A 13,831-nucleotide genomic window follows, 5' to 3' on the forward strand; every position below is an offset into this window, starting at 1 on the left:
TTCGAAATTTTATAGATCGACTAACATACTAGATTTAAGACACTTAATCCATGACCAGAAATTAAAGTGAAGAGGTTATGATTAACAAACCACATTAGTGTTGGGCGCTATCTAGGACATCCATAGGTACGAAATGGAGCCTTAGTCCCACATTTTCTTTATGAAAGCGTGATTAGACCAATTCTAAGTTATGCTTCAACCATTAGAAAAGTTCAGCGAACACATTGCTGTATATTCCCCCTATTGAAACATATATAAAGTCAATAATATAAACTGGATATATTGGAGGGACATACAAAAGCATCAAACTTGCCCGAATGCATACCAGTCATAGAATTTGTCGGGAACTTTGTGGCACTAATCCCAGAGAGAATGTCACGATCAAGCGAAACATTAGGAACAAATACGCTTAGTAATATGTTGCAGTTTTAAACTGGGGAACAAATCGGGCCTTGAAACCCTAAATACTGCTTTTAAGAATAAGTCCGTGCAATTACGGATTCGAATAAATATGACGCCAACTGATAGCCAGAAGGCAATTAGGAGCGATATCTGGTGATAATGTTTAAACTAAGGGCGTAATGGAATGGAAGAGAGCCTTGACCGAAAACACTACTAGAACGAAGCTTTGCATCATATGGATACCAGACTACTCGGGAACATTTAGTAACTAAAGAACCGTTCGACCAAACAAGAACTGAATTAAAAACATGGACGAGATAATCCGTAAGTACACTTGGAATAATGAAACAATAGGTGGAACCACAAAGACCCAATGGTTCTGGGTGGATATACAGGAAACTATACAAAATACATTACATGGAAAGTGAACATTCTGCACAGAGTCAAGAAGGCAACGGTCTTAAGATGTTTGGAATGAAATGGGGACTTAGTCCCAACATACTTAAATAAATGTACACTGCTATAGTATGTCCTATACCCATATACGGATCGCTTATATGGTGGACTTCAACTAAGAAGAAATTTGTTGTAGATCAGCTACATAAAGTTCAGAGATCAGCATGCATTGGGATAACAGGTGCTCTAAGAACTAGTGCTTCAGAAGCTCTAAATACTATATTGCACATCATTTCTATAGATCGGCATATAATGGCCATATCTCATCTAATCTCATCTAATGCGATAATGTCTGCCTGTATGACCTAAATATTCTAGAAAACATAAGAATTTTTATCGATATTTAAGCGGCACTTCTCTCACTAAACTCTTATAATACCACTTCCCTATTAGTCAGACAATGCAAGAAGAATCTGTCAAGGCTGGGTCGCCTATTGTTTGGGTCCCTGCTCGGAGGGACTATTATATGAAATGAACAGGCTGATGAGCTTGCCAGAACGAGATCTGCTCTTGATATCTCCAACGCCGTTTCAGTAGAAACTCCGTTAGGTTTTATCAAAAGCAGTTTCCTCAGATACTTTCTTCAAAATGCTGAAAATAAGTGGAATAACCTAGACACATGTATAGGGGTCAAGTTATGTATTGTGACCCTTCATCAATGAGAAACGCATAAGACACCTTATAAACCGAAGTAGGTGGGATATATAGAGTTTGATAGCAGTAATAACAGAACACTGGGTGCTAGGCAGACATGCAAGTCGGCTTGGGCTCCCCTTCAATGAACACTATCACAGTGGCAAAGACAGGGAAAAGGCAGAAACGGTCTTCCATGTTCTCTGTGAAACTGTTTTCTTGACAGTTATTTCATATCTAACCTTGGTGAGACTTCTAGGTCTAAGCTTAATGACATCCTGAGATTTCTCACGGCTACAGGCTGAATCTAATACTATACAATACTACATCTGACGATTGGAGTGGTCTGGTCGAAACGGACACTCTTCGTCTCTACTTAACTGTTCTGGCGCAGTGAACTACCATATAAACCAACAAACCAAGAACATGCGAAGAAGACAGTTAAACTCTGGAATTTTTCATTATCCCAAATATATTGGTAGCGATGTTATTCCAGATATTACATTCCTCAAGAGCACTGATAGGAAAATGTCAAGGATTCTGAACATGGTATTATAAAGTTGGATCTTCTCCCCAACATTTTCCAAGTAGGTAATTGAAATGTATGTATGTATGTATGTATGTATGTATGTATGTATGTATGTATGTATGTATGTATGTATGTATGTATGTATGTATGTATGTATGTATGTATGTATGTATGTATGTATGTATGTATGTATGTATGTATGTATGTATGTATGTATGTATGTATGTATGTATGTATGTATGTATGTATGTATGTATGTATGTATGTATGTATGTATGTATGTATGTATGTATGTATGTATGTATGTATGTATGTATGTATGTATGTATGTATGTATGTATGTATGTATGCATGCATGCATGCATGCATGTTTGTATGTATGTATCACTACTTAAATAAGTACTTACTTTACTTGTACTTGTTTTGTTTTACTTATCTGATTATATGTAAGTCAATAGTGTACTTAAAAGTAATACAGAGGGTATGTATCAGTCATTGCAAAGTAAGTAGTTATGTAAGTACAAGTCATTACCGAGTTATTTGCTGGGTTATTCAAAATTCTTCGAAAACAAAGTATCCAAAACATAATTAGTTTACAAACTGTCAAAATTTATTTGAAAATCAATTTTGCAAAAACAAATATTTCATACAATTTTAAAAGTCAAGTACTAGGATGTTGAATAGTTCTTAACTTTATACTACTTTATATTTCTCCTTAATAAATACACACACACATAGCCAGAAGAGTATATGTAACTAAAAAGTGGCTAATCTTTTGCTTTGAAAATGAGCCTTAAGATTTTACACAGCGTGTGGCAAGTGCTTCTTGCTGTCGAATTGGCCAGAATATTGTTGTTTTTGCTAAAAATTGCTTGCAGCGCTCGTGACACGCCTCACTTACAAAAATATAAACAATATTTTTAAGTTTTTTGTGTATTTGAAATGGTGAGTTGAGTTTTGAAATGAATTTCTTGTATATTTTTTTTCGATTATTGAAAATTGTTTGCAAAAATGTTGTTGTTAGGTAGGTCGTTCGATCGGTTGGTTGGTTGGTTGCATTGGTTAGACAGACGGACTGTCTGTCTGTCGTTTGTATTACATTGTGGTACGTACTAAAACGCAACAGGCGTCAATAATACAAACAAAAACCATTTTTACCAAATACTGTTTATTTTTTCGGAATTGTTGTTGTTGTTGTTGTTAGACTTGTAGACAATTTGACAGATTTGATTTGTATGGTCAATATAATTGAGTAGTTACTCACTCATTCGTAGATACTTAAAGATTTCTCGTTGCGTTTAAGAAAAACTGCAACATCGCATGGTGGGCAATTCTTTGTAAAGCGGGTTTTGTTTGACACTTTTCGGGTGTGTAATTACAACAGCATGTGAGGCATACAACTTCATATATATGCCACGGTATAATTGCTACAAGGATTTTTGTTGTAAATAAACAAAAATTGAAAAAAAAAATATTCCTTTCTCTTTAAAAGACTATTAAATTAAGGTTTTTGTTTTTCAAAAACTTCTTTGTTAGTTGTGACAACTAAATATTTTTGGTAAGGCTAGAAGCTGTGTACAAAATTTAATTGGCCACTTAGGCAGTTGTTAAAAAAAACCCTAAATATAAAAGAAAATTCCAATAATACAAGAATAATTTTAATTTTTACTTCAACTAAATTTTATTAAAAGAAAATTTTAAAAATCTGAAAGAAGTTGAATTGCAACTAAAACAAAAAACTCGCTGGCAAATAATGTAAGAAAAATTCTTTAAAAAAATAAATAACTCGACAACACGCTTAGATGCACAGCAGTGGGCCAATGTAAACATGCACGCCAGGAGGAGCATCATCAACACCAACTTACACAAACAAATTTCAAAAACAGCAACAAAACAACAACAACAACAACAACAACGAAAACAATCAACAATCTAGAAACGAATCGTCCAACTAAATCTAAAGCGGTGGCAAACAATATCAACAGCCATTCGCCATACAGCCTCCTCTTAACTCTTCCCTTTCTAGCAGCAGCCCAAGAAACAAATACGAAAAAAAACTCCAAAAAAAAATTAAATTGAGTGACGTTTATAAATGCAACCAGAAGCCAAAAAAATATTGTAAAACTACTTACAAAATGCATATACTATCTACTAGATAAAATTTAGTTCGATAAAATGCACGTAGTCCAAGCAAACAAGAATCCATTCAGCGCAAGAAATCTCTTCCATGTAATTCATTCAATGGTTTAATAGACATTGCTGCTGCATGTTACAGCAGCTACTGTTGATTGAGAGGATCGAGGAAACTATACGAAACAATAACAATATAAAACAGCAACAACAAAAACAAATAAATGTGGAGAGAACGTGAAGAAATCGAATCAAATAATTGAATTTGTTTATTTGTAAAGATTTTGAGTGAAAACATACAAAAATATAGAAATCATTTGAAATTGACCATTGTTTTTCGAAAACAATTTATATTCAAAAAAATCTGAGGAGTTGGGGGAGTTTATGAATTAGATTTATAACAACTTTGCCTATATGATGTGTTGTTCAGTTCTAGTTCAGTTCTAGTTCTGTTCTAGTTCAGTTCTAGTTCAGTTCTAGTTTAGTTTTAGTTCAGTTCTAGTTCAGTTCTAGTTCAGTTCTAGTTCAGTTCTAGTTCAGTTCTAGTTCAATTCTAGTTCAGTTCTAGTTCAGTTCTAGTTCAGTTCTAGTTCAGTTCTAGTTCAGTTCTAGTTCAGTTCTAGTTCAGTTCTAGTTCAGTTCTAGTTCAGTTCTAGTTCAGCTCTAGTTCAGTTCTAGTTCAGTTCTAGTTCAGTTCTAGTTCAGTTCTAGTTCAGTTCTAGTTCAGTTCTAGTTCAGTTCTAGTTCAGTTCTAGTTCAGTTCTAGTTCAGTTCTAGTTCAGTTCTAGTTCAGTTCTAGTTCAGTTCTAGTTCAGTTCTAGTTCAGTTCTAGTTCAGTTCTAGTTCAGTTCTGTTCAGTTCTAGTTCAGTTCTAGTTCAGTTCTAGTTCAGTTCTAGTTCAGTTCTAGTTCAGTTCTAGTTCAGTTCTAGTTCAGTTCTAGTTCAGTTCTAGTTCAGTTCTAGTTCAGTTCTAGTTCAGTTCTAGTTCAGTTCTAGTTCAGTTTCTAGTTCAGTTCTAGTTCAGTTCTAGTTCAGTTCTAGTTCAGTTCTAGTTCAGTTCTAGTTCAGTTCTAGTTCAATTCTAGTCAGTTCTAGTTCAGTTCTAGTTCAGTTCTAGTTCAGTTCTAGTTCAGTTCTAGTTCAGTTCTAGTTCAGTTCTAGTTCGTTCTAGTTCTAGTTCAGTTCTAGTTCAGTTCTAGTTCAGTTCTAGTTCAGTTCTAGTTCAGTTTCTAGTTCAGTTCTAGTTCAGTTCTAGTTCAGTTCTAGTTCAGTTCTAGTTCAGTTCTAGTTCAGTTCAGTTCTAGTTCAGTTCTAGTTCAGTTCTAGTTCAGTTCTAGTTCAGTTCTAGTTCAGTTCTAGTTCAGTTCTAGTTCAGTTCTAGTTCAGTTTCTAGTTCAGTTCTAGTTCAGTTCTAGTTCAGTTCTAGTTCAGTTCTAGTTCAGTTCTAGTTCAGTTCTAGTTCAGTTCTAGTTCAGTTCTAGTTCAGTTCTAGTTCAGTTCTAGTTCAGTTCTAGTTCAGTTCTAGTTCAGTTCTAGTTCAGTTCTAGTTCAGTTCTAGTTCAGTTCTAGTTCAGTTCTAGTTCAGTTCTAGTTCAGTTACTAGTTCAGTTCTAGTTCAGTCTAGTTCAGTTCTAGTTCAGTTCTAGTTCAGTTCTAGTTCAGTTCTAGTTCAGTTCTAGTTCAGTTCTAGTTCAGTTCTAGTTCAGTTCTAGTTCAGTTCTAGTTCAGTTCTTCAGTTCTAGATCAGTTCTAGTTCAGTTCTAATTCAGTTCTAGTTCTGTTCAAGTTCAGTTCTAGTTCAGTTCTAGTTTAGTTCTAGTTCAGTTCTATTCAGTTCTAGTTCAGTTCAAGTTCAGTTCTAGTTCAGTTCTAGTTCAGTTCTAGTTCAGTTCTAGTTTAGTTCTAGTTAAGTTCTAGTTCAGTTCTAGTTCAGTTCTAGTTCAGTTCTAGTTCAGTTCTAGTTCAGTTCTAGTTCAGTTCTAGTTCAGTTTTAGTTCAGCTCTAGTTTAGTTCTAGTTCTGTTCTAGTTCTGTTCTAGTTCAGTTCTAGATCTGTTCTAGTTCTGTTCTAGTTCTGTTCTAGTTCTGTTCTAGTTCTGTTCTAGTTCTGTTCTAGTTCTGTTCTACTTCTGTTCTAGTTCTGTTCTAGTTCTGTTCTAGTTCTGTTCTAGTTCTGTTCTAGTTCTGTTCTAGTTCTGTTCTAGTTCTGTTCTAGTTCTGTTCTAGTTCTGTTCTAGTTCTGTTCTAGTTCTGTTCTAGTTCTGTTCTAGTTCTGTTCTAGTTCTGTTCTAGTTCTGTTCTAGTTCTGTTCTAGTTCTGTTCTAGTTCTAGTTCTGTTCTAGTTCTGTTCTAGTTCTGTTCTAGTTCTGTTCTAGTTCTGTTCTAGTTCTGTTCTAGTTCTGTTCTAGTTCAGTTCTAGTTCAGTTCTAGTTCAGTTCTAGTTCTGTTCTAGTTCTAGTTCTGTTCTAGTTCTGTTCTAGTTCTGTTCTAGTTCTGTTCTAGTTCTGGTCAAGTTCTGTTCTAGTTCTGTTCTAATTTAGTTTATGTTTTCTCGTGGAAGTCAAACAACTGAGTACAAGTGGCAAGTTCTGTTCTAGTTCTGTTCTAATTTAGTTTATGTTTTCTCGTGGAAGTCAAACAACTGAGTACAAGTGGCAACTTATTCGACAGCAACAATAACGTTAATAGCACTTTCCTTCAGTTAAAGATGACTCAGTCTTTAAAACTACCCAAACAACAAGAAAAATTTTGATTTGTTTCCTAAACTTTAAGACTCCTTTCAAAACTGTAAAATGTATTTAAATATCACATTGCACAAAAGTTAAAATCAACTACATGGCAAATTCTTTGGCAGTGTTTTTCGAAATTTTTCATAAATTTTGAAATGTTGATATTTGCCATTTAATTTAATAGTCATGCTAAATGTTGCCAAAACTATAAAAACCAGAACTACAACAGTAACGTGGGTCGTCTGCGCCTTAAGCCATTTTTTACTTTAACAATTTATAATAGTAGTGAATGTTTTTTTTCTATTTTATTTTTGCCATGTTTATGTTCATGAATTCATCCATTTATAATATTTTCACATTTCATTTCTTTCTTTATCGTTGAAGAAGAAAAATAAATTCATTTCATTCATTAGTTCATATTTTTAATAATTTTATGCACATTAAATGTCATGATACGTGTACAAAACCAACAACCAACCATCCTCAACCTGGTCATTTACCATAAATGGCAGCGGTCTGCCTGCCCTCTTTGCTGTTGGAGGAAGTTGTTTATGTGCGTGTTACTGTTATGGGCCCATGTATGGAACGGACAACAACTGAATGAATATGTCTTTTATGTGTTTAAAAATAAAGACTTGAAGGCGCTTGCATCTACAAATGAAATATTTTATTGGAAAATTGTTTATAAAACTTTGTTTTTTAATTAAAACTTTTATGTTTTTTCAATTTATAATATAATAATTAAATAATAATTAAATTATTAATAATTAAATGCAAATTTATGATTCTTAATCGCGCAGTACACATACATACATACATATTAATTTATATATGTCAGTTAGAAAAAGGATATACATAAATATTAAACGTTTTTCATGAGGATAAGAATACAGGTCCTGGATATTTTAAGGAAAATGCAATATATTTTATTAGCGATTAAAATGCAAATATAAATGTCTAAAAACTTAAAACAAATTGAGAGAAAAACGCAAATTAAAACCGAACTAAAACTAGAACCTGAATTAGAACAAGACTAGTATAAAAATAGAGCAGAAAAGAACTGAACTAGAACTGAATTAGAACTGAACTAGAACTAGAACTAACTGAACTAGAACTGAACTAGAACTGAACTAGAACTGAACTAGAACTGAACTAGAACTGAACTAGAACTGAACTAGAACTGAACTAGAACTGAACTAGAACTGAACTAGAACTGAACTAGAACTGAACTAGAACTGAACTAGAACTGAACTAGAACTGAACTAGAACTGAACTAGAACTGAACTAGAACTGAACTAGAACTGAACTAGAACTGAACTAGAACTGAACTAGAACTGAACTAGAACTGAACTAGAACTGAACTAGAACTGAACTAGAACTGAACTAGAACTGAACTAGAACTGAACTAGAACTGAACTAGAACTGAACTAGAACTGAACTAGAACTGAACTAGAACTGAACTAGAACTGAACTAGAACTGAACTGAACTAGAACTGAACTAGAACTGAACTAGAACTGAACTAGAACTGAACTAGAACTGAACTAGAACTGAACTAGAACTGAACTAGAACTGAACTAGAACTGAACTAGAACTGAACTAGAACTGAACTAGAACTGAACTAGAACTGAACTAGAACTGAACTAGAACTGAACTAAAACTGAACTAGAACTGAACTAGAACTGAAATAGAACTGAACTAAAACTGATCTAGAAATAAACTAGAAATAGAACAGAACTAGAAGAGAACTAGACCTGAACTAGAACTAAACTAAAATTGAAATAGAACTTAACTGAAACTGAATTATTATATTTATGTATTTCCTTTTTTCGAAATATCTGTTTCACACCCAAAATTTCTCTCACTTTACAGGCATATATTTACATTTAGCTTTGAACAACACATTTTTCACGGATTACAGTGTGAATTTTAAACAGATTCATATTTTGCATGGCAAATGGCATTTTGTCAACTTTTGACAAAACAAAAAACACCAACTCACACCCAAGCGTTTAAATGGTAAATGCAATCTAAAACAATTTTAAGAACGCCACAACATAATACAACATATTTAAGATAAACCCAACAGACGAATTGCATTTTAAGGCAAAAATGCATGACTTATTACTTTTTTTTATGATCCGGTTGGTTTATTCTCTATTTGGTTCATGCAACGTTTAATAATGCGACCACAATAAGAGAAAAGAAACCAAATAAATAAAATATGTTTTTTTCAAAATATGTCTTTAGTTTGTAAATAAATATATGACCTCTGGCGCTAAATTTATACAATTGTGTTTATTATTCAAACATTTTGGATGTTCGTTTTAAGGTGTTTTATAAAAATGTATGGATTTATGTGCATATTCAGGAACTCCAAAGAAGTACTATTTTCTTTCGCTTATCTCTGTATCAGCTTCACTTTACATATATAGTAAAAATTTAGTAAACTTGTTTTTGGAGGGAACATTTTAAACTTTGCCTTTATTAAAAAATATCAAGACCACGAATATTGGTCAGTTGAATAATATATGGACTTCTCAGTGGACTAGTCAAAAGAATAGTTCATCGACTACTCCTCATACAATGGCTAGTCCCAAGTCTAGTCTACATACCAGTCCATAGACTAGACCATAGTCTAGTCCACAGACTAGTACATAGTCTAGTCTATATATTAGCCCATAGTCTAGTCGATATTATAGTACATAACCTAGTTCAGAGTTTAGTCTATAGTCCATATTTTACTCCATGTCCATAGTCTAGTCCATAGACTAATCCATAGCCTAGTTCATAGTCCATAAACTAGTTCATAGACTAGTCCATAGTATATATATATATATATAGGTACAGATTAGTCTGTATAATAGTCCATAGACAAGTTGATATAATAGACCATGTTAATCTATAAACTAGTTAATAGACTAATCAATAGAATAGTCAATAAACTAGTTAGTAGATTAGTCCGTAGACTAGAAAATAGATTAGTCCATAGGTCAAACTATAAACTAGTCTCTAAACTAGGTAGCAGACTTGTCCAGAAACTAAATAACAGATTAATCAATAGTCTGGTCCATAAATTATACCATAAACTAGACTATAGACTATAATAGTCTGTTGGACTAAGACACGGTCTTGTCTCTTTAAGAACATTTTTGTTCAGAATTTAAACTTCTCATGTCTGATGTAGTTTAAAGCATCTAACTAAGTAGAAGTGATTTCAAAATGATCACATTGCTTATTTTCCGTTATTAACGCCCATAAAGAAAATATCTCAACTTTCACCTTAAGATTTTAAACTTTTCTTTGTTGCTAAAGAAAAATAAACATCTTGACTCTAAAACATAAGGTCACATACCCCCCAAATAACAATCAACCACCTTCTTATCATATGCTTTTTCTAGTAAAATATTCCCATACATCTCAAATTTACAAAACTGAAAATTACACATACATTATAAAGACTTTGTGCAATATATTTTAAAGTCATTAGATTCAATTAAAAACGGATTTATGTAACAAAAACAGTTTGATACTAATCAATGGAAAATTGTTAACACCTCCAACGCCCAAATAAGAAAAATAAATTCAACAAACACACACACACACACAACAACAGCAGCAGAAATTTACAAACCCTCAATGCATGGCAAAATAGCAAATAATACAACAAACCCTAAAGTTAAATAAAACTAACGGCCAACAAATAGATTTGTTAAATAAATAGATTTTTTTCAAATTGAAATATCCAAACAGATGTTAGAAACTAATGAGTATAGAAACAAAAATCTCATAATCAAAACAACTCTTAAAATTGATTGAATTCCATTTCGCATTTTGCCATTTATTTTATGAGTTTGTTAAAGTGTATTTTATGTTTGGAAAGTTACTCACATGGAAATTCATACTACTAACCATTATTATTAGCTGGAGCAGTATTGCCTTAGAGTGCTTTAAAACGGACCTAGATATTCCATATGCATGTATGTATGTATATAGCAAAACAAATGTTTGTATTATGGTTGTAAATCTAAAACATGACGTTTATTTTCTCATTAAAAATCATGTTTTTTTATGTCCGTAATCATAAAGATAAAATAAACAAACATTCCAGCAAAAACCAAATGCTACAATTCGTTTCGTTTTATGATTTTCTTTTCAGGCCCCTCAATTCTTTGCACCATTCGTGGCAAAATGTGGTAGTGAAGGTGCTAAAAGGTTTGTCTGTTGCCTTAGAAATAAAGAACTCTTTCAGCCGTTAAATAAATTTGTTTAATAGAAAATATTAAAGTGTTAGTTATTACAATATTATTGGAGAAATTTTTTAATGACTTAATTATAGTCAATATAACTAGGATAGGAAAGTTCGAGAATGAAAGCCACGTCAGCTGTCAAAGTTATGAGGATGAATAGTCTTTTAGTATCTACAAATCAATTAGTAAAGTAATTAATTTATTTAAATACTTTTTCGGGTACTTAATCTTGATTTCTAGTCTATCGACTAGACTATGGACTAGAATATGGACAAGACAATGGACTGGACTGTGGACTAGTCTATCGACTAAACCATGGAACAGTCTATAGACTAGTCAATGGACTAAACCATGGAATAGTCCATGGACTAAACCATGGAATTGTCTATGGACTAATCCATAGTCTATGGGCTATTCTATGGACTAGTGTATCTATAGTCTATGGACTATTCTATCTACTATTCCATGGACTAGTCTATGAACTATTCTATGGACTAGTCTATGGACTATTCTATGGACTAGTCTATGAACTAGACTATTGCATTGGTCAATTAATAAAGTAATTAATTTATTTAAAAACTTTTTCGGGTACCTAATCTTGACTTTTAGTCTATCCACTAGACTATGGACTAGAATATGGACTGGGCTGTGGACTAAGCCATCGACTAAACCATGTACTAGTCTATGGACTAAGCCATCGACTAAACCATGGAATAGTCTATGGACTAATCCATAGTCGATGGATTAGTCTATGGACTATTCTATGAACTAGACTGTGAACTGGAATATGGACTATACTATGGACTAGTCCATAGTTTATGACTATTCTTTGTACTAGTCTAAATATTAGTATATATGCTATTCGAAAGACTTGCCTTTGGAATAGCATACGGACTATCGCATCTAGACCAGGATTAGGATAGATAAGCCATAGGTCAGCCTATAGACTGGTCTATGGTCCAGTATATTATCTACTCTATACACTAGTTTATATTATACTCAATTCCAAATTTCCCATTTCTTCCTCTAACAAATTCTGTTTAATTTTCTCACGCACACTGAATGCCTCTCCATCTGTTCATCTAACTTTTCCACCATTTAATAACAACTCCTGTCAATAGAATTGCAACAATGTGTCAATAAATGTTAAAAATTTTTCATTATTTTTCCTCCTTTTTTTTTTTTTTTGAAAATAAACATACTACCAACAATTTTGCTCTTGCTCTTGGCGGAAAACTTAAGAAAAAAATGTAAATACGTTTGCAATTAAAACTACATTTCTTTCATATAAACTATAACTGATAACTCGTAAATATAATTGCTTGAAAAAAAAAATATACTAGAGATAAAAGAGAAACAAACAAATAACAGAAGAAAAAAATTGCAAAAAGAAAACAAGACCAACCGCAAGTATTTATTAAACAGAGGCCAATAACTGTCATACGAATGACAGCTCTATTTTCTAAAACTGATCAAAGCAAGATGGCCGCCTTAAAGGAAAATATTTCGAAAAATACGATTTGTTTTTGTAATATAGGAAAAAATCTTTGAGAATTTTATGAAGTATTTGATATTATTTGTTTGGAAAAAAAAGGGGCTAATGGCAAAATGGAAGTAAGAAAAGTGGTATGTAGTTGAGTCCTTAAGATATTTTGGAGGTTAATTATTTTATTGTATATTGTAGGTCCAGTTCTAGTTTTACAAGGAACATTTAGCAAATAACAAAACCAAATTTTATAAAAAAAAACTGAATTTGCGCAGTTATTACATATCGAATATGAATATGACGAAAATAGGATTTTGTCAGAATCACTTTCTGAATCGATTAAGCTGACTGGCTGTCCATGTAAAAATAATTTGATCCATTATTTCACCTAACCTCCTTACAGCGAGACCTTCCTATTTGGGCTTTTCTACTCACAACTACTTTAAATATATTATCATCTTTCAAAAGTAGTATCTTTCAAAGTCCACATAACACTATAGTGGGGAAGGTATTATGCGTTTGTGCTGTTGTTTATAGTGCTCAAAAATATCGGTGCTCCACACCCACCTTAAAGTATACCAATTGGCTAAGAATGACTTTCTGTGTCAATTAATCGGTATATTATTTCAGTTGCCCACCATACAAACGTACCCCCGAATAGGGCTTATGAGCTCATAATTATGTTAAATGCAGTAGTATGTCAACAAAAATAGGGAAGACTTAGTTTTGTCTACAGCTCGGGCCTCATTTGACCCTAGCTTCCAGAAAATGACTTGAAGGTCAATAATGCACTTATAAACATAAATAACTTTAACGTGAACGTAAATCCCTCTAGCAATATTTAAAAGTATATGTCCATATTTACTCTTGCCCCCGAATAATCCATATTTAAGACAATCACTTTTTTTTTTGAGACTGCCATCTGACCATACCCCAAATACGGTTTACGCTATCCAACGAGAATAAAAACTAACATTTAAGTTAAGGTACGAATATATCCTTAAATGTTTGTTCCCCTTTTCTTGTCTATCCAGAGCTTTTTGAAGCTCACAGATGGACTAAAAAGCTGAAACTCGACTAAAATACCTAGGTCAAATCCTAATGTTGCCGGATTTTTGGCCTGTAAGCGGAGAATTTGTAGGAAAAAGGGGCGTGTCAAAATTCACAATTTTTCCCCTTTTTTTGTCTACGCATAGCTTTTTGAAGCCCACAGATGAGT

The sequence above is a fragment of the Lucilia sericata genome, unplaced genomic scaffold (assembly GCF_015586225.1).
Source record: "Lucilia sericata isolate MDLA Ls3-8-SP2 unplaced genomic scaffold, ASM1558622v1 Contig001038F_arrow, whole genome shotgun sequence".
NCBI classification, from domain to species: domain Eukaryota; kingdom Metazoa; phylum Arthropoda; class Insecta; order Diptera; family Calliphoridae; genus Lucilia; species Lucilia sericata.